The sequence below is a fragment of the Triturus cristatus genome, chromosome 8 (assembly GCF_964204655.1).
Source record: "Triturus cristatus chromosome 8, aTriCri1.1, whole genome shotgun sequence".
NCBI classification, from domain to species: domain Eukaryota; kingdom Metazoa; phylum Chordata; class Amphibia; order Caudata; family Salamandridae; genus Triturus; species Triturus cristatus.
The window spans coordinates 269,752,095-269,778,069 of NC_140591.1; the positions used below are offsets into that span (position 1 = coordinate 269,752,095).

At 46.4% G+C, this 25,975-nt stretch overlaps 1 long non-coding RNA gene across 1 annotated transcript; it reads left to right on the plus strand.

The window, feature by feature from the left end:
- The first annotated feature begins 1,541 nt into the window (after positions 1 to 1,541).
- LOC146801957 (uncharacterized) lies at positions 1,542 to 25,975 on the plus strand. Its single transcript, XR_014968082.1, has 3 exons — positions 1,542 to 1,662; positions 14,047 to 14,262; positions 25,120 to 25,975. It is a non-coding gene; the product is annotated as an uncharacterized LOC146801957 (long non-coding RNA).

The following is a 25,975-nucleotide window of genomic DNA, read 5'->3' on the forward strand; positions in this document are numbered from 1 at the left end:
ATCCCCAATCCTGCTTGGCACAGGTGATAACGCCGTTCATAGATTGTATACCAATGTACAAGCCAATATACCTTTGAAGATTTTTGTGTGTCCCTGAATATCTATGACATGAAGATGTGGGATCACTAGATTCGAAGTGGGATTGCACATCACAATACTCTTTGGTATTGCAAATTCAGATTACCTTGTAAGAATGAGTGTAGACACTCACATATGATCTCCACAGTTCACATATCTCACTCCCTCATGCATGTCACTGGTCAGTGAATGAGTGTTTTGAAACACTTTTGCAGATAAACCATCAACTGCCAAATGTACATAGACTAACATGTAGGCATTAATGCTGATGGCACCAGTGATGTTTGCACACTCATTTCACTGTATTACCAGTACTTGCTGATGGGAAGTGTTGGGCAGTCACTGCATGAACTGTGCACTCTATGTCATGCCGCATGTAATAGGGCCACCATCACATGAGAGACAGTAGTGAGGGAACATTACTCCACACACAAGGAAGACAAGTTGTCAGCTCTTGCCCTAAAGGGGGCTAAAAACCAGGATAGTTAATTTAATAGTCCAACCACTATCTCGGCGGATAAAAGTGTGCCTAATTAACACTGTACAGGAGGTGGGAGGGGGGCGAGTCAAAGGGCGCAAAAGGATGCAACGAAATGGCATCCATCAAAAGGAGGGGGAAGAGGGAATGGTGTGCAATTCTGTCTTTCAGGGAGGGTAGAGGGGAAGGTGGAGGGGTGAAGCAATCACAGAAAAAGAAAGTTCATTTATAAGTGCTCAAAAACCCTGCGGGATAGATGATTTTTGGACGTATAGGCTCAATTTTTAGGTGACATATAGAATTTGGGGATGGGTACACTAAGAGGGTCATGGCATTTTTAAAGTGCATATGCATTTTAGTTTTTTTTTTCATATGGACTATATCCTAGCTGATATAGTAGGCAAACGGAAGAAAGGCCATCAATTAAGACGCTTTGATTGCGCACAGTGCCTGCTAGGAAAGCTCAGGGATATATGATTATAGTCTATGCTAATCGTATTTGTTTGTTTAGAAAGTATCAGCCTCTTTATGCACTTTAGCCATACTTTCAAACTCCAGCTGCTATGGTATTCAATTGGATGTTTCTCTTCACAGTGTCTGTTTACATAGCACAAGTCACTTTATGCACCTGTGCACTTCGGATGCACCCTAGATTCACTTTGGGCCTCAGCTGCTAAGGTTTCCAACTGGAGGGATCTTTTTGATCATATTGAGACATGAGGTATGTGGGCAACATTCTTTCAGTAGATTGGAGGCCTATTTTATTATGGTACTTGTTTTTATGAACATGACTCACTTTATACACTCTGATGCACCCTTTTTGCTAGCACAACCCTGCAAAGATGCAGATAGCAGTGCTTGGCCCCGACCCTTAGAAAAGAGAGCCACACCCAACCCTGACTGCTCGTTATTCTCATCGCCTCGAGTGAACCATTTGCGAAGCTCTGCCAATAGGAGTCGAGGAGCCCTGCTGATCCCATCTGACATGAAGTCCTGTGGGCAGAGCCCAGCTGATCCCGGTCGAGAGATTAGCGAAGCAGAAGTCCCGGAGCAGACACAGGAGTTCGTAGCAGGTCAGGAGTTGAGACGCTCGTTTTGGAAATCGGGTAAGCGTCTCTCTTCAATGCTTGCTTACTATTTAAACCTTCGTTTCGAATTGAAGGCCAAAGAAAACTGAGTGTGTGTTGCAAAGGTGCAACGTGAATCCATATTGTTTCGCTGGGACAAAAAGACTTGAATACGCATTAATGAGACTTCATCGCTTACTTTGTGCTGAAAGAACCTTCATCCTAAGAAGGTGTACAGACACTTATACTTGTATATGTAATCGCTTTTGAGAACTATGAAAGTGTTGTACATAGTTGCGAGGCAGGTCCCACTCCAGTTGGAAACAGAATGAACAAAAGAAGAATTGCATAATAAGGATATTCTTCCTATTTTCTCATTACACAGCAGACCATGGAGCTGTGTATCCCCTGAAAATACAAAGAAAGAGCAATGGTAGGTCTTTTCAGTAATCTCTTAATACAAGAGAAGTGTGGAAAGAATTGAGGATGTTAAAGAACTTTGGTGTAAGTAGCCAGCGCTAAAAGGGATTTCTTGTGTTGTGTCTTTTAGCTTTTTCATTTCCATGTTCACAAGATTTAGTGAGGAAGATTACAGGTAAAACATAAGACACAGTCGAGCCACGTTGTGATACGTCTAGGGAGCAAGTAGTCTAATCAGAAGTGTTATTCTTATTGTTTCAGATCTCCTTCCCTGCTGTTCCCTTCCCACACCCTTCCCCCGCCTGGCCACTCTAATAGTCTGAACCATAACGATAAGCAGACTTGGAGCTGCCTGGAGGTGGAACTTTCTAGCATCGGACAAGCTCTGAGGAAACAAACGTTCCTGACAGATTTAAACTTTCTTCAGGATCCACCAGTTGACTCTTCCAAGAGTGCCCGAAAACAAAATAAGCCTCAGGTGGCCATTGCTATGGGCAGTTGGAAAAGGGTTTTAGACCCGGTGGACCCGTGGCACCTCAGAAATCCAGGGAAACATTTGTTTTCATGCTTCTCGGCAAAATGTAACCTGGCCTGTAAGCTTTCTAGATAAATTACCAATTCCATCCCTCAGCAGTGAACATAAAGGATCAATAACAACAGAATTCACTATTGAAGAATTAGAAACAACAATAAGTTCAATGGCCAACTGCAAAGAGACTGAGGAGGATGGATTGCCATTAAAACTATACAAAAGGTTTGCCTCAATATTGAATGTCCAACTCCTTAAACTAACTAACTACATACTAAAAGGGCTTACACCTCCAGCCTCCTTTCATACAGCGGTGGTAGTTAGCATTGTGATGAAGGATAAAAATAGGGAAAATATCAACTCCTATAGATCAATAAGTCTTCTCAACGTTGACTATAAGATTTTTACAAAGCTTCTCACCAACAGGCTCAATAAAATTGTGGGATCTTTGATCCACATGGACCAATGTGGCTTTGTAGCCGGTAGACAACTATCAGCCAATACGAAATTTTTAATAGGAGCATTTGATTATTTTAATAAAAACAATATAGCGGCACAGGTATGGTTTTTAGATGCTGAAAAAGCTTTTGATCTGGTGTCCTGGGACTGTCTTTTTTCAATTCTTAATAATTTTGGCTTTCCAGAAAGTTTTATACAAATAGTAAGAAGTTTATATAAGGGCTTGCAGGCACAAATAACAATTAATTCTAGAAATGTGGGTACCTGCAGAATAAGTAGGGGTAGAAGGCAAGGGTGCCCCTGATCCACAATTTTATTTGCCCTATTTATAGAACCTATGGCAATAGCCATTAGGCATAATGCATTACATACTGCACCCCTACAGGGCATGACCAATATAAAACTATATGCCGAGTACATTGTTTTATTTTTTGGCTTGTACATGTGTCGGAAAGAGTAGAGGAATTGTATACCTGGTGCAAAAAGTTAAACGTTTACTAGCAAAATGGAATCAACTTCCAATATCAATAATAGGCCGGGTGGCGCTTATACGAATGACAATCCTACCATTATTTAATTTTCTATTTGCAGCGGCACCATGTGCACTACAAACATCTTTTTTTAGAGAGCTAGATAGCTTTCTTATATCCTTTCTATGGTCCAACAAGGTACCAAGAATTGAGCTAGCTACTTTATACTGCCCGACTGAGGAGGGAGGGCTGTCCCTCCCAAACATAAGGGAGTACTACCACGAAAACTTTGCACATAATAATTACAGATTTTATACCCAGAGCAACTCTCCAGATATGGACAACTCCCCAATGAGGATAACTAAGAACCCAAAGAAAGTGCGGTACAAGTTTCTGCAATGGCTTTTAAAACAAAAAACCCAATTGTTAAAAATGTATGATATCCCTTGGATGAATAGCTCTACAAGACCCGCCAACCTATACATTAGGGAGGACAGGCTGTTGCAAACCAGTGTATTAAATAAATGGAAAGATAATGGGTACAGACAAGTGAGAGACTTTCTTAACTCAGATTCCTGGAAAAAGTGGCCAGAGATTGAGATTGGGCTGCTTCATTCCAGGAATATGCTCAAGCGGTCATTTTTCCAAATCAAGCATTTTATAGTAAGTTTCGATCTCAGAGCGCTAAGAATAAGAACAGAATTAAGCGAAGCATTACAAAAAAAGGATAAGCGGTCAGTAAGCACTTGGGTGAAAATCTTTAATGAAAATAAATCCTCCATTGTTTATGAAAACGCTCGAGATAACTGGCAGAAAAAAGAAGGCCTTCAGATCTCTAGAGCAGTCTGGGTTAGAATGAATAAACATAATGTAACGACAATAAGAGGTGCCAATTTTAGAAGAATGCAATTTTACACAAAATGATTAATATATAGGACCCCAGCGTTTCTCCATAATATATACCCTCAGATTGGGCATAGGTGTTTTCGCTGTTCTAGGGAGGGAGGAGGTACTTGGTCTAATATTGTCTGGGATTGCCAAAAGACCAAGCACCTATCGGAAGAAATTGAGAAATACCTAAGAACGACTACAGAGCAAGTTTTAATAATTGATAACTATGTTACTGTCCTGGGATGCTCTCTAAACATATCAATGGACAAAATGCATGAGGAATGTTTATTTATTTCAGCCTCAGTGGCAAGATCATTAATTTTGCAAGATTGGCGCAGCGATACAATACCCACCTTTCAAGCCTGGAGAGCTAAACTCCATAAAGTCACAGAGTTAGAGAAACGCTATGCTTTAAGATCGGGGTCTCTTATAAAATTTGAGAAATGCTGGAATTCCATGGGAAATTAATCTGTGATTTGGTTAAAAACAAAAAGAAAGGTTTAAAGAAAATTGTGTGAATTGCGACTCCCTTTTGTTATTTCGTTTTCTATGTATTTGTTAATCAATGTTCTTTGACACTGATGCAATCTAAAATGGATTATGTATGTGGTAATGATGTCAACCGAAATTGAAATTGAGCACCGTAAGCACTAAGCACTTATTTTGTACATGTATGTCATACTATGAATTGAACTCTCAATAAAAAAAAATTAAGAAAAAGTTGCCGGTGGTACGATTGCCACGCAGAACAACTAACAACATGAGAGGATTGCTCACTTCACTCAGCCATGTGTCTGTTCAAAAAAGGAAATTGAATGGTGACAGGACTCTGCTGTGTTCCTGTTCAAAAAGACAATAGGCACAGCACAGCAGCAGGCATCTACTATCAGACCTACACAATCAATGACTGGCCAGGATTCACCCCCTTGTTGCTGCTGTTGGTCCCTCAACTGCCCATCAAGCTCCTGGTAGGCCACCACCAGTATGCTGGTCATTATAGGGTCAGAGTCTGGGCGCACCCCTTCCACGTGGGGAGGACGTCCTCTCCACGATCTTATGGGACTAGTGCCTCAGGTCCTTCCACCTCTTCCTTCAGTGGGCGCTACACTGGTTGAAAACCCCCAATGTAGACATCTTCCAGGTGATGACTCTCTAAATAACTTTCTTCTGAAGGGCTTTGACCTTCATGGATGCAGTAGATGTAGAAACAGATTGTAGCTGGAAGTTTTAGGATATGCGTATGGTTCATACACCTTTTGTTGACACCTAGCATAAAGATTCATCAAGAGTCATCACAATACATGTGTAAATGTCACATACTAAGCACTACTAAATAATATATATACACACTTTTGTGGTCATCTGCTGACTCACCTCAACCCTGGTCATGACCTACACAGACTAAGCAATCAATCAATCACGAAATTTGTATAGCGCGCTACTCACCCGGAGGGTCTCAAGGGGAGGTAGTTCTACGTCTTGGCTGCCAGGTAGGAGAAGGATCTTCCTCCCATGGTGGCTCTTCGGATGCGTGGAACGGCGGCGAGGCCGTGGCTGGTCGATCGTAGCTGGCGGGTGGGAGTGTAGAATGTCAGGCGGTCGTTGAGGTACCTGGGGCCCAGGTCGTGGAGAGCCTTGTGTGCGTGGGTGAGGAGCCGGAACGTGATTCTCTTGTTGACGGAGAGCCAGTGCAGGTCTCTCAGGTGTCCAGAGATGTGGCTGTGAGGGGGGATGTCCAGGATGAATCGTGCAGAGGCGTTCTGGATGCGTTGGGAGTCTTTTCTGTAGTTTGGCTGTGGTTACGGTGTAGAGGGTGTTTCCGTAGTCCAGTCGGCTGGTGACGAGTGCCTGGGTGACTGTCATCCTGGTTTCGGTGGGGATCCATCGGAAGATCTTTCGGAGCATGCGTAGGATGTTGAAACATGATGATGAGACGGCGTTGACTTGTCTGGTCATCTAGAGGGAGGAGTCCAGGATGAAGCCCAGGTTGCGTGCGTGGTACGTGATTTGGGTGCGTTGCCCAGGGCCGGGGGCCACCAGGAGTCATTCCAGGCAGAGGGTGATGATCCAAGGATGAGGACTTCCGTCTTGTCTGAGTTCAGTTTCAGGCGGCTGTTCATCATCCACTCGGCTACGTCTTTCATCCCTTCATGTAGGTTGGTTCTGGCGGTGGCTGGGTCATTGGTGAGGGAGAGGATCAGCTGGGTGTCGTCGGCGTAGGAGATGATGTTGAGGTTGTGTTGGCGTGCGATGGCCGCAAGGGGGCTCATGTAGATGTTGAAGAGGGTGGGGCTGGGTGATGATCCTTGTGGAACGCCGCAGATGACTTCGGTAGCCTTGGATCTGAACGGGGGGAGGCGGACTCTCTGGGTTCTTCCTGCTAGCAACGAGATGATCCATTCTAGTGCCTTCTCTTGGATTCCGATGTTGCTGAGGCGCTGCATTAGGGTGCGGTGGCAGACAGTGTCGAATGCTGCGGAGAGGTCCAGGAGGATGAGGGCCGCTGTTTCCCCGTTGTCGAGCAGGGCTCGGATGTCGTCAGTGGCTGCGATGAGGGCGGTCTCGGTGCTGTGGTTGGCTCGGAAGCCGGACTGCGAGTGGTCGAGGGATCCGTTCGTCTCGAGGAAGGCAGCAAGCTGTCTGTTGACGGTCTTCTCGATGACTTTGGCGGGAAAAGGGAGGAGCGAGATGGGGCAGTAGTTCTTGAGGTCGGTGGGGTCTGCTGATGGTTTCGTCAGGAGGGCGCTGAGTTCCGCATGCTTCCAGCTCTCCGGGAAGGTGGCGGTGTTGAGGGAGCAGTTAATGACGTCTCGGAGTTGGGGTGCGATGATGGAGCCGGCCTTGTTGAAGACGTGATGGGGGCATGGGTCAGTTAGTGATCCGGAGTGGATGGTGTTCATCGTGTGGATGGTGTCTTCGGTGCTGACCGGGCTCCAGGCGCGGAGGGTGGTGGTGGGGGGCGTCGGTTCGGTGGTTAGGTGCGTGGTCTGCGCGCCGAAGCTGTTGTGTATGTCGGCGATCTTGCTGTGGAAGAATGAGGTGAGTGAGTCGCAGAGTTCTTGCGAGGGGGTGATGTCGTTGGTTCCGGCACTGGGGTTGGAGAGTTCTTTGACGATGCTGAAGAGTTCCTTGCTGTTGTGTGAGTTGTTGTCCAGTCGTTCCTTGAATGCTGTCTTCTTGGTGGTGTGGATCAGCTGGTGGTGTTTGCGGGTGGCGTGCTTGAGGGCAGTCATGTTGTCTGTAGTCGGGTCTTTGCGCCAGGCTTTCTCGAGGGTGTTCTTCTTGGAGTTTTTGAGATCGTCGTTGAACCAGGAAGCTTTCTTGTTGCCGGGCCTGCTGGGATGGTTTTTCAGGGGTGCGAGGTTGTCAGCGCAGTTGGTGATCCACTGTGTGAGGTTGTTGGCTGCTTGGTTGGGGTCTGTTGAGCTGGCGGGAGGATTCTGGTTCAGGGAAGTGGTGAGCTGGTCGGTGGTGATCTTGTTCCAGCTCCTGCGGGGAACCTGTTGCGGGTGGTGGTGGGCCGTGGTCCTTCTGAAGCTGAAGTGGACGCAGCTGTGGTCTGTCCAGTGGAGTCCGGTGGAGTGGCTGAAGGAGATGTACTTGCTGGAGGAGAAGACTGGGTCAAGCGTGTGGCCGGCGTAGTGGGTGGGGGGTTAACCAGTTGCTTGAGTCCGAGGTTGGCGAGGTTGTCCAGCAGGGTGGTGGTGTTGCTGTCCTTGTTGTTCTCCAGGTGGAAGTTGAGGTCCCCTAGGAGGACGTAGTCAGCGGAGGAGAGGGCGTGTGGGCTGATGAAGTCTGCAATGTCTTTGCTGAATTGTGTGCTTGGTCCCGGGGGTCTGTAGATGAGGGTGCCTCTGAGGGTGGTCTTGGGGTCGGTGTGTATCTGGAAGTGAAGATGTTCGGCGGCTGTGAGGGTGTCGTCGGAGTTGGTCGTGATGCGGATGGTGTTCTTGTGGACGATGGAGATGCCTCATCCTGTCTGGTTGACGCGGTCCCTCCGTGGGATCTTGTATCCGTCCGGGATGGCGATGGCGATGTCGGGCGCTGAGGAGGCGTTCATCCATGTTTCCTTGAGGAAGGCGACGTCTGGAGATGTGGTGTCGAGTAGGTTCCAAAGTTCCACGGCATGTCGGTGGACGGAGCGGGTGTTGAGCAGGATGCACTTCAGGTGGTTGCTGCTGGTGCACGGCTTGGCGGGTGCGGTACAGGTCCGGATGCAGGCGAATTTGCAGGAATTGCAGGTGAAGGGTCCATGGCTGCGTCTCGGGGTGGCTCGGTAGCAGCCGGGGGTCCGGCCGGTGTTGAGTGCGTTGAGGGTGGTGGCATCGTAGGTCCGGAGGGTGGGATGGCATCTGCGGGGGCTAGGGGTTCTGGCGCTGACGGGCGTAGACGTGCTTGCCTTTGGCGCGCCTTCAGCGCACAACCGGCGCGCCCGCTGCTCGTGCTCGCTGCACGTACGCGTGCACTCCGCCATAAATGGCGAAGTGGGAGGGAGGAGCAGATGGGAGGCGGGGCGGCAAATGGGAAGGGATACAAAAAGAAAAGGGGCAGGGCCGCAGGGGAGCAGCGGCGGGGAGCGGGGAGAAGGGCGGGAAACGTGGCAGGGGCAGGGCACAGAAGCGGAGCAAACAGGGGGAAACGAGCGCAGGAAGTTAAGACACAAAGGCAGGAAAACAAAATACAAAATGCAGAGGCAGAGAACAAATTACGAAATACAGAGGCCCAGGAACTCAGCAGCAGGGCAGCGGCAAACTCGGCAGAGCGGGGGGTGCTTGGGCTCACTCACGGGGAGTGTGCGCAGTGCGTGGAGCGACCGGCCCAGGACAGGGTCAAGGGTCACAAGCCAGCCCACTAACATCATTCAGCCCAGGGCCATCCTACATGGAATGTGATGTGAGGCACCATGACAAACAACACACCATTTCAACCTTCTGAAGGGTAAACTAATTAAGCATGACTGTACAGACACCTTTACTGCCAGGCCCATTGAGTTGATGCAAATGGTCCATAGAGCCAAGTGTCACAATGATAGGGTTGGCATGTGTGTCACTGAGAGCTTCCTCTCTGGAGTACTGATTGGGATATCATACTATGTCAGAATAAGTTTGTGTGGTATGGACTGCCATCACAGGACATACCTTTTTCTATATGTTGCACTGCAACAGGGATGACATTCAACATACCATTGTATGTGTTGTGTGTTTGGATTCAATGTCACAAAGCTGATTAACCACATTTCAAAATCTACTCAGAAGTAACCAACTGTCTACACTGTTCAATCAATCAATCAATCAATCAATCAGGGGTTACTGCTGACCCATGAGGGTCTCAAGGCGCTGAGGGGTGGAGGGTTAGCAGATCCGATTAGCCGAAGAGCCAGGTCTTGAGGGCCTTCCTGCAGGTGTTCAGGGAGGGGGTGAGTCTGATGTCTGCCCGGAGCTCGTTCCAGGTTTTTGCCATAATGTGAGAGAAGGATCTTCCCCCTGCTCTGGTTCTGCACATGCGCGGGGTTTCAGGCAGTGCGAGGTTGGAAGATCAGAGGTTTCTTTTAGGGAAGTGGAAATAGATTCTGTTGTTGAGGTATTGGGTCAGGTGTTGTGTAGGCATCTGTAGGCGTGTGTGAGGATTTTGAAGGTGACTCTTTTCTCCACGGGGAGCCAGTGGAGTCTTTGTAGGTGTTGCCTGATGTGTTCTTGCCGGGGGATGCCTGGGACGAGTCTGGCAGCGGTGTTCTGTATCGTCTGGAGTTTTCGGAGTAGGGACATGTTTATGCCGGCGTAGAGAGCATTTCCATAGTCCAGTCTGCTGCAGGGGCGTAACACAGACCCCCGCAGCCCCAGCGGTGCCTTGGGGCCCCAAGCTCCAAGGGGCCCCCTCAGCACTGCAGTGTGGCCGGAGAGCTCCTGATTGAGCCCGGAGGGGGCCCTCTACGTACCGTGCAGGGAGGCCTCCTCACTTTTCATTACACCAGTGCTCTGCTGGTGATAAGTGCGTGGCTGACTGTCTTCCTTGACTCCGGGGGATCCATTTGAAGGTCTTGCAGAGGATGCGGAGGGTGTTGAAGCAGCTGGAGGTGACAGCGTTGATCAGTTGGTTCATGGTGAGGGTTGAGTCGAGTACGATGCTGAGGTTTTTTGCGTGGTTCGAGGGGGTGGGTGGGCTTCCGAAGGCAGTCGGCCATCAGGTGTTGTCCCATGCTGAAGGAGCGGATCCGAGGACGAGGACTTCTGTCTTCTCGCCGTTGAGTTTAAGGTTGCTGTTGGTCATCCAGACTGCAACGTCCTGCATTCCTTTCTGGAAGTTGATTCTGGTGGTGGCGGGGTCTTTGGTGAGGGAGAGGATGAGCTGGGTGTCGTCAGCGTGGGAGATGATGTTGAGGCCGTGTTGTCGGACGATGGCGGCGAGGAGGGCCATGTAGATGTTGAAAAGGGTAGGTCTCAGTGATGACCCTTGTGGGACTCCGCAGGTGGTTTCCGTGGGGTCGGAGAGGAAGGGCGGCAGTCTGATTCTTTGGCTTCTTCCGGTGAGGAATGATCGGATCCATTCTAGGGCTATTCCTCGAATGCCAGAGTGGTGTAGTCTGGCGATTAGTGTGCGGTGGGAGACGGTATTGAAGGCCCCTGATAGGTCGAGTAGGATGAGGGCTGTGGAGTGGCCTTGGTCCAGGAGGGTGCGGATGTCATCTGTGGCGGCAAGTAGGGCGGTCTCTGTGCTGTGTTTGCTTCAGAATCTGGATTGGGATAGGTCGAGGATGGCATTGTCTTCGATAAATCGTGTCAGTTCCTTGTTGACAGTTTTCTCTGCAAATTTGGCTGCGAAGGGGAGGAGTGAGATGGGCCGGTTGTTCTTGAGGTCGGTGGGTTCAGCTGTCGGCTTCTTGAGCAGGGGCCTGACTTCTGCGCGTTCCCAGTCGTCTGGGAAGGTGCCTGTTTTGAGGGTGGTGCTGATGGCGCATTGTAGTTCCGAGGCGCTGGTGGTGGCAGCTCTGTGGTAGATGTGAGAGGGGCAGGGGTCGGTGGGGGCCCCTGAGTGGATGCCTTTCATAGTTGAGGTGGTGTCTTCAATTGTGATTGGCGTCCAGGAGGAGATGGTGGGCTGGCTGGTGCATCTGGGAGATGGGACGGCTGTGGCATCATGTGGAAGGTCGACGAAGCTGTTGCAGAGGTTTTAGATTTTGAGGTGGAAGTAGGTTCCAAGCTTGTCGCAGAGGTCTTGGGATGGGGTGATGCCTGTGGCTTCGCTGCGAGGGTTGGTGAATTCCTGGATGACAGTGAAGAGTTCCTTGGAGTTGGTAGAGTTGGCGAGGATTTTGGTGCGGATGAAGGTTCACACTGTTCATGTGTCAGATGTGCAATAGGCCTGAACAGTGGAAGCATGACTTATGGAAAAGTGACAAAAGACCTGTGTGAGTAAGGGGACTGTCATAAATGAAAGACGCACATTGACAATGCGGGACAATGGAAAGAAGAATCAGGTCAGGGGGTTACCTTAGTCACCATTTCAACTATAGTCCATGTAAAAGCTATCAGGGCTACTGGTGGTAAAGAAAACTCATATTGGGTACATCCATGGGTCTGCAGGTCTAGAGGGAGATTACTCTGTGCATCAGTTGTCTTACCACAGTAACTCTGCCCCAGCCTGGGCCATGGTGCAGAGAACCTACAACTCATTCTAAGGCCTTGCTTTCTGCAGGCTGAGCATACTGATCCTTCACAAACCTCACATTTCCAGCAATTCAATACATTAAAGTAATATTCTGCCTATCTAATTTGCACCATAAGGTTGTGTGGCACTCTGAAGGGGAATCAACAGTTTTGCTATGCCTGATGTGGGCTGAGTGATCTGTGGGACTATACACATGGCTAACATCATCCTCAAATGCACCTAACAGTATACAGACACAGCTCACGGTGTAAAGCCTATACATATATTTGCATACATACCATGATGTGATGTGGGAAATAATTATAGGTACGGTGAAATATAGACATGCATAAATCTACATAAAACTGTCACACAAGCAGAAAATAGGGATTATCACACATTACAATGCTGATGTTCACTTCACAAAGTAAAGTGCCTCATAATCCATTACATGATTGTCCTATGTAGGGACCACCCAATTTCATCAAGCAGCACAATATGGTTACACTCTGAGACTCAGATGCACATTGTAGCCTCTGGAAATTGAAAGGAAGAAGTTGAGCAGAATAAAAAACTGTATTTGAGATAAATACCTGTGCCTCTGGTGAGCCATAGAGCTGGCCATACAGGGGAAGGTTCTTTTGAAACAGGGTCTCGAGCTCCTCTGGAGAGAAGGGGCGGGCCCTCTCCCCTGCTTGACATGATTGCTCACAGAGGTGGCAAACAGCAGATAAAGTGAACGTAGCAGCAGTGTCAGGAGGCAAGTGAGTTATTCTTCAAAGCGTGGCACCACGTACGCAGTCATCAGCGTAAAAAACACTGCGATTGAACTGCGACCATCACTCTCACTGCTAGCATATGGCTGTGTCCACCGTGACGGCACCCGCCAATGGCATGGTCGATGTCTGCCAGCAGCGGTCATACCAAATATCTTATACTAGGTCAGTCATCTGACATTTTAGCGGTTTGAAAAACAGTAATTGTTATTGTTGAGTGGGTCACCACCACTACAATCGAGGCCTAACATTTTAAATTTGAAAACATCCCTTCACATGCCATGTCCAGTAAAAAACATCATTTGTGTAGTGCATAACTGTGCATAAAAGTAAAATTTAAGCAATGCACTGTACACAGCGGTTGGCAGTACTTGACATGAAATGCAATGAAAACCGATATATAATGCAATTTTAACTTTTCTGAATTAATGATGCGCAAAGTTCTGTTACAGACATGTGAATGCCACATTGGAGATTATTGGTGGATGTTTCAACAATAGACAAAGATGATGTGAAATATGAGTGATACTTCATGGCTTTTGGCTTACTCTTCAAATATGTTACTCTGGACACTGTGATCCATTTTACAAATGTATTTTCACTACTCACATAGGTGCCCTGGGAGAGGGAAGCGAGGGCAGGCTCCATGTTCAGATCTTCAGACATGGAAGAAAGACATGTTATCCAGAAATATTGTTTTAATCACCAGACAATACTGGATTTATGTCATCATTTGGAGCCTGACCTCCTTCCTTACATGAGCTATCCTACATCTATCACACCAATTGTGAAACTCATGTCAGTTTAGCATTTTCTGGCCACAGGTTCCTTTCAATTTTCTGGTGGTATGTCACAACCAATGTTCAGTCATGTACTCCAAGAGGTGCTTTCACAGCAATGATGAGTCACATGGACAGCAGCATAGAGTTCCCTAAACGTGAGGATTTAGCCACAGTGAATGGTGATTTCTATAAATTTGGTTGTATACCACATGTTGTTGGATCCATTGATGGCACCTATATTGTCTCAGTACCACAGCATGCCAAGGAACAAGTGTACTGTAACAGGAATCACTCACATTCTATTATTGTGCAAGCTGATGTCACAATTATAACCGGAGAGGGCCTGGCTTGTAGGCAAGTTTTTATCTTTTCTTACTTTGTGTGGGTAATTTCAGGTAGTATAATCTGAAAATGTGTAACTGTTTTTGCACTTCTGTCTGTCTTGCATCTAGGAGACTCAGGGGCCTTATTCACAAGCCCCTTGCACAGCCTGTGCATCACTTTTAATATGGGAAATAAGCGCCTCAGCGTGTCCCAACCGGTCATGGTTCTTGACGCTGCTGAGGAATTCTACTACGCCAGGGGAAGTCTGCTTCACTGAGGCCCATAGAAGAACACGCCAGCCAGTGGAACAGGCTTTTGGTCTCCTGAAAGCCAGATTACTGCAGGTGAGAAGCAAAGGATCCTGGTCAAGGGTGGGGTGTGTTTTATAGTGTGATTTGTGGGCATGTCCACTTGGCCAAAGGACATCAGCTGTGTAGTTCTGTGATTTATCCAATGGTCACTGTTGTGGTGCTTTGCTGCGACCGTACCGCGGAGGTCTACTGCCATTGGGTAACCACTGTTAGGAGACCTCCAGCCTGACTATGTTGTCACAATAGGCTCAGCAGGAAACCACAGGCCTTCCGGTGTTAGAGTACACATTGGCAACACTACAGACTGCTAAGACCCAGGCGGGAACTGTGATATCATCATCAGGCTGCACAACTCGTACTGCGGGGGCAGAAGACTGCCTGTGCTGAGGTCTTCTAGAGCCCGTGCCCATGGCGGTCGGACCACAAACTCGTAGTTAGGCCCTAAATAAGTAACATTAATATAACATTAACATATTTTAAATTTCTACAAATAAAGCACATATTTTATTATATATATATTTTCTTTCAAAATTCACATTTCAGACAAAATTTCAAAAACAAACAATTATCAAAAATTTTAAAGTAATAAATAAGTAAAATAAAGTATACATTTTACTGGTAAGTGATAGACATAAAAGTACTGTTAAAAAATTACAACAATATAAAATGCAATATTATTTAAAAAATAAATAAAATATGAAATGTAAAAAGTTCCCAACAAAATATTACATATTTAATGTATTATACACAAATCTAAATGAGGTATGACAATTATATTATCAATTACATATTTAATAAAACAATTATACAAAAAATATAAAAATAGTATTGCTAATACAAATGAAAAATATTTATACAAATATGTCCTTATATCTTTAACAAAAATTAAATTTACTAAAATTATAATTTATTAAACAAACATAAATTTTTGAACAAATTATTATCCACATATTTTAAAAATCTCCCAACCCTTTTCCTCTATTAACCCGATGTCCCACTCTACAACATAAAACATATATTATTTCATATTTTATTATGAATTATAATAAAGTGTTATTCATAAATTCTCAATTTCAAAAATAAATTAAGCTACATATTACGTAAACGTAATAAATAACCCATAAACTGATTTTTTTGTATAGCACAATATTTTACAAACCAATATTTTTACAATGATATTAAAAACAACACATAAAAGGATATTCTTACCTTCCATATTCCTGTCCACGATACCCTTGACACAATATTTATGTATCACAATATTTTACATTCAATATTTTGTCAAAACACAGTATAAAACCATACATTTGGCATTAGCTGAGTCAACTATAAGTTGAGCCTTGAAGTCTGCAGGGTTTAGGGTCAAAATGTCCAAAATAGGACATGATTAATATTTAAGTATAAATATGTTGCTTGAGTACAAAACACAAAAAGCTATTTTTCCTTGAATAGGTAGTGGTAGTCTTTTTCCTGTGGTAAAATCCTACTAGTCATATTTTTTCATATGTAAGGGTAAGAAGAAACTACAGAGTTTTCTGAGCATTATTGAAATATTCCTTAAAATCTGATGTTGATGTCAACATTGACTTTTGGTATATATTATGCAAGGATGATTTTATTAAAAAAATGTCTTTGGAAGCATGGACAGTGATTAACTCAGTTCTGACAGTTCTCTACTTTCTTTGATTAGCTCTTTGATATGATATGACATACCCTTCCACTAGAGAGCAACAAGTTTGGACTGTATCAGATAGGCATGAAGGAAATAATTATAGATAATCCAGTCATGTTTATCATGGAAATTGAGAGAGGAGACTGAATAGGAACAGCAAATGCCCTTTACAAAGAACTTAATGAAACCTTTCAGGATAGCTTCTTTATGGTAAACAATGTTATAGTGTTAGCATGTCCCTTTGATGCTGTTCTGCCCTCAGCCAACCCATCTCCTCCAAAAACTAAGAGGAAGTATTAAATCAGGGTTGGTTTTTTCCAGGTTAGCTCTCTCTTCTCCATTGGACAGCCCATCCTGCAATTTTGTAGGGGTGGGCAATAAATTCCGCTTCGCTAACTGAGTGTTTTTTTTTAAAGTTTTGCCCACTCTGTGTTACGCTTGTAACGCAGAGTTTCAGCAAAACTCCGCCAACTGCAGTGTGGCTGAGTTTTTTCTAGTACACGGCTTACTACGTTAAGGTGGCAAGTGCTAGCAATAATTTGCGTCCCCTGGCATGATTTTCAAGTGCTAGAACGGCACCTGGAGAGATTTAATGTGGGCCGTTGCGGGCGTTTGAGACCGTTCATGGTGAGAAAATCTACTCGAGTGGCACTGCTTTTGCAGCGTACCGATTCCCACCTGCTTGCGGAACTCCACAGAATCTCAGAGTTTTTATGTAACCACCCCACCCCTACAATTTTGTGAGGCTTCAGGGAAGAAGGTTTTCTTAATTGTTTTATTTTACGCTGTCAGGACATGCTGTAAAACGGGATTGTGAGGATTTCTTGGGATTTAATTATGAGTTATCACAAATCTCTGGTTAGTATATCCAGATGCTAAGAACAGGACTTGGAAAGAACAGATGAAGAAGAAATTGCAGTTGTACCTCCCTGGAGCCACTCAACGGCTGAAATGATTATTAAAGGTCAGACAAGCTGTCTTTGCTCAGGGCGCAAGGACATGACACACAGAGAGTTACTTCTTTGCTGAAAGCTGTGCCAATAGCTTACCAGACATTGCATGTTTTGAGAAGAAAGAGGGCTTTTTGTGCTGTTAAGGAGCATGGTGCTGGATGCGGCACTCGGCATCTGCTTAGGCATCCTCACTCTCTAGACTGAGTGGCATTTCCACACTTGCAGTCACTCAGAGGGGTGTTCAGTGACCTGCGTGGAGTCCCAGCCAGTAAGGGATAAGACATACTTCAGAATTCAACACTGGGGAAACTATGTTGAACCTGCGGTTCTTCTTCGTGTGCCAAATCAAAACAATGAGTATCAGGAAAGGGGGGTGGACAAACCTTATAAACAGCCTTTTCCAAGATGGAGGTCTATTTATAGAATGCTATTTAAGGTTATCAGTCCAAGATGAAAAAGAGCCTTTCATGTTATGTTAGTTCCTGTTTGATTCATACATAAATAGACATTTTCAAGTGATGGAAGAATGGCAACACATTAGATATCTTATTTTTTTGTTGCATTTGTCCCCACTTCTATTTTTCCACCTGAATTTTGCTTCTAGCAGTTGGAAATTCTAGGGTATCTACTTAGGAATATTCATACTTTCTCTTTCCACTTCCCTGTTGCTGGGAGAGTTTGGTGCTTGCAGATATGGGTTTATTAATCTTTACATTTAAACAAGAGACACACGATTGCCAAAGAACATTTTCACCCTTAACTGGGACCCTCTTAGGAAAACCCTTGACACCTGTCATGTGTATGACTGTAAATACTAACAGGAGCCACCCTTTTCTAAAGCCAAATCAAAAGGAAGCTTTCTCAGTCTCTAGTCCTTCACAAAAAAGGACCCCTTTGTGGAAGAACCAACTGACCCATGGGAAGTGATTAACAGGACTTTGTTGAATCTCTAGCTCAAGTGAGAGGTTGAACTTGTCTCATACTTTGAGCTGTGACATGGTCCATATGAAATCCTGCCTAGCAGTTGTTGAGCTCCAGTAGTGACCAGAAATAATAATACACCACCTCGAAAAAGTTGTGACTAAGGGGATCATTTAGAGTTGAGTGGAACATTACATCTTCCGTACCATGGCTCTTGAACTCATAGTCCCCCTGTCCTGGTGGGGGAATGGCAACATTTACAACAGAGAAGCCTCAAATGGCCCCGCCATTGAAAACCTTTGACCTGAATTCCCATCAGCCACAGGGCTATCAGTTCATAGTGACAGTAGCTATGCCCTTTTTAGGGAGGGTGGCTATCATTAATTTTCTCCACATGGGACAGCAATGCAGACGAAGGTACAGCTATCCTGACGTGCACAGAAAAAACACTTTTGCATGTGAGGACCATTGGGTTTTTGTTTTTGAAAACCAACCATTGCTTTGAGAGTTTGTTTTCAGAAAACAAAAATATTGGGTGCATCAAATATGGAACCCACTTGGCAAAGTTCAGTTTCTTCAGATGAACCACTGCATTAGCATCTCTACTGAAGGTGCAGGATCCCTAAATATAAAGGGCATTCCTCCGCTAGGGGAGCAGATGCCAGAGTCTCCGCTAACATGGTGTGCTGACAGTGTCCTAATGAATGCCCTACTCATTTTTTGACCTTCAGAGAACTGATCCAAGGTCATAAGGCTCCATGAAAAATATTTGACTTTGAACCAAGACCTCATGGAGTCCCCTTAGTCTATTGAATCATGCCTTGCCATGTTGGAGTATTTTGAGCTCCAAAACAGTAACTGAGCTTGAAGGTACATTTTAAAATGGGAATGTTGACTGAGCGATCCTGGCAAGGAAAGGAATTTGTAATCTACTTTTTCAGATTTTTTTCTACAAGGAATTTTGGTGCCAGAAACCAAAACTTCAATTATAATTGAGTATTTGGACTTCCAAAAAAAGAATAAGGGTCTGATATAAAGTTTATAACCACCATCTTTCTTGGAGGGGATATCTGTTTTTGAATTGCATTTGCCGTTGTTGCAGATGGACGTTTGTCTGAGGTGAAAGCTGAGTGGGCCACCATGGTTCTGCACTTCACTTGGCAATCAATTTTGCAGTCTCAGAGCCAAATCCTGAAAGTGGAATTCTATTTCAGAAAAATTAAAATCAGTGGTCCTGACAAGGAGGGAGTTTTCTTTCTGCATGTAAAGACCATTTTTGTTTTCCATGCCTAGTCCACTGTGTCTTGCATAGCAGGAAGGGAAAAGAAGCATTGGAAGGACCACTTTCATTGGTGCAGTCCTCTGAAACGATAAAAGGCTGTGACACTTAGGCAGACAGGTCACTGCCTTTGACTGACGATCAGGAGTAGTTACAAGTGCAGTCAAAAAGTAGTGCCCTGCTGTAAATGTGACAGGGCGACTGCAGGTTTAGCATGGTGGGGGGAATTGCCTACTTATAGCTTGGCTTTGGTCTCACCAAACTCTAAATGATCCCCTTAGCAGAAGGAAGAGCACTTGACCAGTGCAAATCACTAGGCTTTCCTGAGCATTGCACCATTTGAACCAACCTGAACTTACGCCTAAGTGCAAGTCAACTACAACCATAGGCATTTTGCAATTTTTTTACGCATTAAAATTTAATTCATATTTTTGGATCCCTCAGTATGACTTTGGCCCCTTCTAATTACATATTTTCCATTATATACTAAAATTGGTTTAGCAATGTCATCATTTTGTTCCTTCTCTTTTTATTATTTTGGTGATGCTTAAACACTCAATATCGATTTCAGTGGGCGAGGGGAAACTAGCTGTTTGTGCCATTGCTACAAGGGGCAAGTCTATGTTTACTCCTTGAAACTGCATTTTGACCTAATAAATTACTTACTAGATAAGCTATTTAGTTGGACCCTTCCACCATATCCCCACACTAGCTAATGGCAATTGAGAATGTCAAATCTATAATTTGCAAGCCCTGCAGTCAAGTTGCTTGTCCTGCATTTATGGGTCAAAGGCAAGGAGAAGTGTGTATATTGATGGGGAATTATAAGCCATTATTGCCCTGTATGCAATAACTGTATTATCATCATCATCATGCCGATTTAGCTTCCAATTATATGAAACAAATGCTGGACGATAGACACTCCATTTAACTTGACTGACTTATCAACTAAACGCTTATGGCAAGACAGCTTTTGATACATTGTGTTGTTAAATTTAGCATGTTAAAGGAAGAGTTGCAATGTTGCAATCAACAGGATCTCAAAATATTTCTAATATTTCTAATATACTCATATTTATAGTAATTGTGACAGTTATGGAAAACTGCACAATTACAGAAATTAACAAATTTACTTTTCGCCTCTATCCTAGGATAACAATTGTTTGATGTGTTATATAATTTGTAATTAAAAAGAGGCCTCATTAGACAGCATGTACACTTTACTAAGATGTTTATTTACTGTAAGTAAAATAGATAATTACTGTAGACCTGTTTTTTCATTGTGTTCGTCATTAAGCATTTCATAGAAACACATGAAAACATACAATTCTGCGGTATAATGAAAATGGTGCTAATATCTCAGCATAAGTGGTAGTCGTGAACATTTTGGAAAACTGGAAAATGACAAAAAATGAGCCCCAGTTTGTGGCAAGGGCATTCATTCTTAAGTAATAGATCTGCTTTTATTCCAGATGAATTGCACTCTAAATGCAGAAGCTACTGACATTTGGATCTGTCCCTAAATTGAAAAGCATCACAGCGGGAGCAACAATCCAATGCAGCATTTTACGCTCAAATTAAACAGAAAGTGCTGATGTGTTGCCTGATGCTCTGACTCAGCACATTGTATTTTCTGCATGGTATTGTTTTGCTTCTCTGCCGGAGATTGTGTTTATTAGGAAGGAAACAGGCAATTTTCTGTTCACATCTGCTGACAATGAGGAGGAAAGGTAATTTGAAAAAGAACAGGAAGATAACAGAGGGCTTTCCCTGAACTTTGAGTGGGATATTTTGTGAAAGACTAGCTGGTATGAAAAACTGATTGGAATCAGGATTTAAATTAGAGTGTGATGATAAATTGTACACCTGTGCAAAGACCAAAAAAACGTACTGATCTATACACCTGGTACTGACTGCATGCTGATGTGTCTGCTGCAGTGCCATATCCCTCACCTTGCACCGTAGTTTAAGGATGTTTGGACTAACCCTTCTAAAATGTCAAAACATCTATGTGTTTCAGCTGTTTTATAGCTCATGTTCTATGACAGAAATGCAATGGTGATTTGCAGGTAACCACAGATTTACAGTCGTCAATCTGGATGATACAGCATGATGCACACTGGAGGTACCAAACCATTTAGGCCAGTACAGCGAGCTTTGGGGAAGGAAATACACAATTGACATATAAGCTATTCCTCCAAGTTGATAGTGCCCCCACTCAAAGTTGGCAAAAGCAGGGTGAGCTACATTGGCACACCATTCTCAACCGAGTGCCATCGTGAGTCCGTAAAGGCATCCACTCAAGAATTGTGAATGCAATGTGAGTATATAACTGCTCCTTGATGCTTTGCAGGCATCACTTAAGAAAGGTGTAGGTATTGACAACAACTGGCTGGATCACTGATATAATATTGATGCATATAATAGCGAAACACAAAAATTACACGGAAATTACATATCTATAACAAAAATATCGACTTCCAATACTTAACTAGTAAAACCATAAATATCGTTGTTAAAAATATCAATTTTAACCTACATAGAAAACAGAAATATTGGAAACAAAAATATCGTTACCATTAAATAAACATATAGGTGCCGATTCCGATCCGTTAAAAAAAAATTACCGTACGACTCGTATCCGTATTTTTTTACGTACGAATCGTACAAGTCCCGTACAACCGGTGAAGTACGATTCGTACGTGAAAAATACATACGAATCGCTTCGGGAAAAGTCTATGAGACGTACCCGGACAGTTTTACATACAAATCGTAAAACTGAAGTCCGAACGCGCAAGTACGATCCGTACCGCCCTCCTGAAAACACAAGCGCATGGAAAAGGCCCTGTACGGAGCGAACGCTGTACCACTCGTATCCGGGTAAACTTGTGCCCGGGATACGAGTTGTACAGTCCCCCCTCCCCCCGCATATGTCAGCACCGTACCCCCCATGTCCGCACTCTACCCCAGCTCCGTACGTGTACGCACCGTACCCCACCACCGTACCCCAGCCCCGTACATGTACGCACCGTACCCCACCACCGTACCCCAGCCCCATACTTGTATGCACCGTACCCCACCACCGTACCCTAGCCCCATACTTGTACGTACCATACCCCAGCCCCGTACTTGGACGCACCGTACCCCAGCGCCGTACCCCAGGCCTGTACTTGGACGCACCGTACCCCAGCACCGTACCCCAACACCGTACCCCAGCACCGTACTTGGACGCACCGTACCCCAACACCGTACCCCAGCCCCGTACTTGTATGCACCGTACCCCACCACCGTACCCCAGCCCCGTACTGTTTTACATACAAATCGTAAAACTGAAGTCCGAACGCGCAAGTACGATCCGTACCGCCCTCCTGAAAGCACAAGCGCATGGAAAAGGCCCCATACGGAGCGAACGCCGTACCACTCGTATCCGGGTAAACTTGTGCCCGGGATACGAGTTGTACAGTCCCCCCTCCCCCGCATATGTCAGCACCGTACCCCCCATGTCCGCACCCTACGCCAGCCCTGTACGTGTATGCACCGTACCCCACCACCGTACCCCAGCCCCGTACATGTACGCACCGTACCCCACCACCGTACCCCAGCCCCATACTTGTATGCACCGTACCCCACCACCGTACCCTAGCCCCATACTTGTACGCACCGTACCCCAGCCCCGTACTTGGACGCACCGTACCCCAGCGCCGTACCCCAGGCCTGTACTTGGACGCACCGTACCCCAGCACCGTACCCCAACACCGTACCCCAGCCCCATACTTGGACGCACCGTACCCCAGCCCCATACATGTACGCACCGTACCCCAACACCGTACCCCAGCCCCGTACTTGTATGCACCGTACCCCACCACCGTACCCCAGCCCCGTACTTGTACGCACCGTACCTCAGCGCCGTACCCCAGCCCCGTACTTGGACGCACCATACCCCAGGCCCATACTTGGACGCACCGCACCCCAGCACCGTACCCCAGCACCGTATCCCAGCCCCATACTTGGACGCACCGTACCCCAGCCCCATACATGTACGCACCGTACCCCAACACCATACCCCAGCCCTGTACATGTACGCACCGTACCCCACCACCGTACCCCAGCCCCGTACTTGTACGCACCGTACCCCACCACCATACCCCAGCCCCGTACTTGGAAGAAACGTACCCCAGCTCCGCACTTGTACGCACCGTACCCCAAAACCGTACCCCGGCCCCGTACTTGGACGCACCGTACCCCAGCACTGTACTTGTACGCACCGTACCGCAAGACCGTACCCCAGCCCCGTACTTGGACGCACCGTACCCCACCACCATACCCCAGCATTGCGTATGTACGAACCGTACAACAACATTGCATATGTGAGCACTGCACAACAACATCGCGTATGTACGCACCTTACATACGCTAAAAGGACTCGTACAGAACCAGGACACTGTAAAACAGCACAAGGAGGGTCAATTCGACTCGCACAACACCACAAAACACATCTACAGTAGAAAAAACATCTAAATGACTGACCTGGCACATCCAAACAGGCAAACAGAGGCCCAAACTCACAACCACCTCTTATAACACACCCACCAAAATTTCAGACCCAGCCACACCCACACCCACAAATGGACCAATAAAAAGGGCCCACACACACAAACCATGAACCTTTGCAACAGACCCACTGCTGACAGACACCACACACAAACAACTGCACCCATACACCTTAACGTACACACCTTCACACAACCTCCTTCACACAGACCCCCTCTTCACATTCAGACCCACACCGTCACATTCACACCCACACACCCACAACCATCCACACCCACACCCCACACCATGCCCACAGACAAGAATCCAAAGTTCACAAGGGAGGAGATGGACATCCTTGTCAATGAAGTCATCAGAGTCGAGCCACAGCTCTTTGGAACATTGGTCAGACAGACCAGCATAGCAGAAAAATCACGCTTGTGGCAGATGATCGTCGATAGGGTGAATGCTTTTGCGCCCATCAGAAGGACCAGGAATGAATGCCAAGCCAGGTGGTACGATCTGCGGAGGGCAGTCAAGCGCAAAATGAACGAGGACTACGCCCAGAGCAACATCACTGGAGGTGGGCTGCCCCGCAGACCGGTACATTACCATCCCTGGGAGGAGAAGGTGATGGCCCGGCTTCCGCCGGTGGGAGTACACGGAGTCGAAGGAGTTGCAGAGCCTGGTGAGTACACAAACAACTTACATAACATGGGGGTAATGGCATCCACACCCCAACTACACCAAATGCACGCAACTACCCCCAAGCCCTCACCTGACACAACCACACACAAAAACAACGCTCATGCCACTAACATGTCCATGCCCCATTCACAAAGCAAGGCCATGCCATGTCCCAGGCTACACGAACCACAAACACAAGACTGGATGTCCGTAATGCTGGGAGGGTGGGGCTCAAAAACACATTGATCAACTCAGAAGCAGACATCATTCCCCTCAGCCCATATGGCCCAGGTACATACCCATGCACCATGCTCAATGCACAGGGACTGGCTAAGTACTGACAAGGTAGCTGAGACTTGGCCCTGCTGTAGGCAGCACAAGGCCCTCCTGTGACCACTGGAAACTCAAACACCAACACCACAAGCTCAGATATCTAGGACAGGAACTCACACTCACTGTCATGCCAGCATGCTCCATGAGGGGACAGACACATCACCTGGGAGACCCAATGCCAAATCACACTACACCCAACAGCAGGCCCTGTCACACACACCCCTTACCCAAGCACACACCTCCGGGGCAGGCAATGGATTTACCCACTCTCACAATGGACATGTGACACAACAAGATCAATCCATAGCCAAAGAAGCATCACAGCCAAAAATCTACATGCCAAACACTCATAAGAACATATCAATCTGTCCCCCGCAACATACCCATCCACAAATGAACATTGAGAGGAATGCTAGGCACATACAACTACCTGGAGGAACTGTGCCAACTTGAACATGTATGAAACATGGATGTTGCATGAAACAGCATTAACATTGTCTCTCTCTCACACACAGGGCAATGTCATCGACCTCCCCCCAGCAATGGGGGGAAGAATCACAGTCCCAGGCTCGGCAGGAAGCTGATCCCACCGGCAGCGACGACTCTCAATACTCCGTGGATGACCCCAACCCACCTGGACTCTCTGGTGCCCAAGCCCCTGCAGCACCTGCTTCAGGTACATCTGTGCCAACCACCACCCCCATTCCTGCCACATCCCAGGAGACACCCAGGAGCCCTGCCCACACTGAACAACTGAGCCAGTCTGACCTGGAGGGACAAGGTTCTCCGGGCACCCAGGAGGAGGCAGACAACCCCGCAAATGCCATCCCTCAGGGGTCCCGTAGACCCAATGTGCCCCCAACGGCAGGCCAGGCTCGTGTGGGCCGGTGGGAGTGGAGGCAGGCGGAGGCGAGAACCTGACTAGCCAGCTGAAGGGACCGGTATGTCACAAATACGCCACATCCTGGACACATACCGGCATGACACCAGAGCCATCAGCCAGGTAATGGAGACCCTCACAGAGATTAAGAACCAGCAGGCCGATCAACACGTCAGTCAACAACAACACCAAGGACGGATGGAGGCAAGACTGGCTGAGCTCCTGGCGGTGCAAACGGACATAAGCCGTTCACTCCGTCGGATCGCCGACAACATGGGCAACCCTCCCTGTGCCACCAGGCGAAGACCACCACCAGCCACAGGGAGGGAGGAGGAGGAGGATTCGTCCGACGGAGCGTCCCAAGGATCGTCAAGGCCTGCATCTGAGGGTCCCCCGAGGAAGGTGGGTCGTCCACGGAAAAGACCGTGAGAGGCAGCGGACCATCCACATCTCCCAGGTCACCTGGCCTGGAACCTGGCCCTCATGCGCAA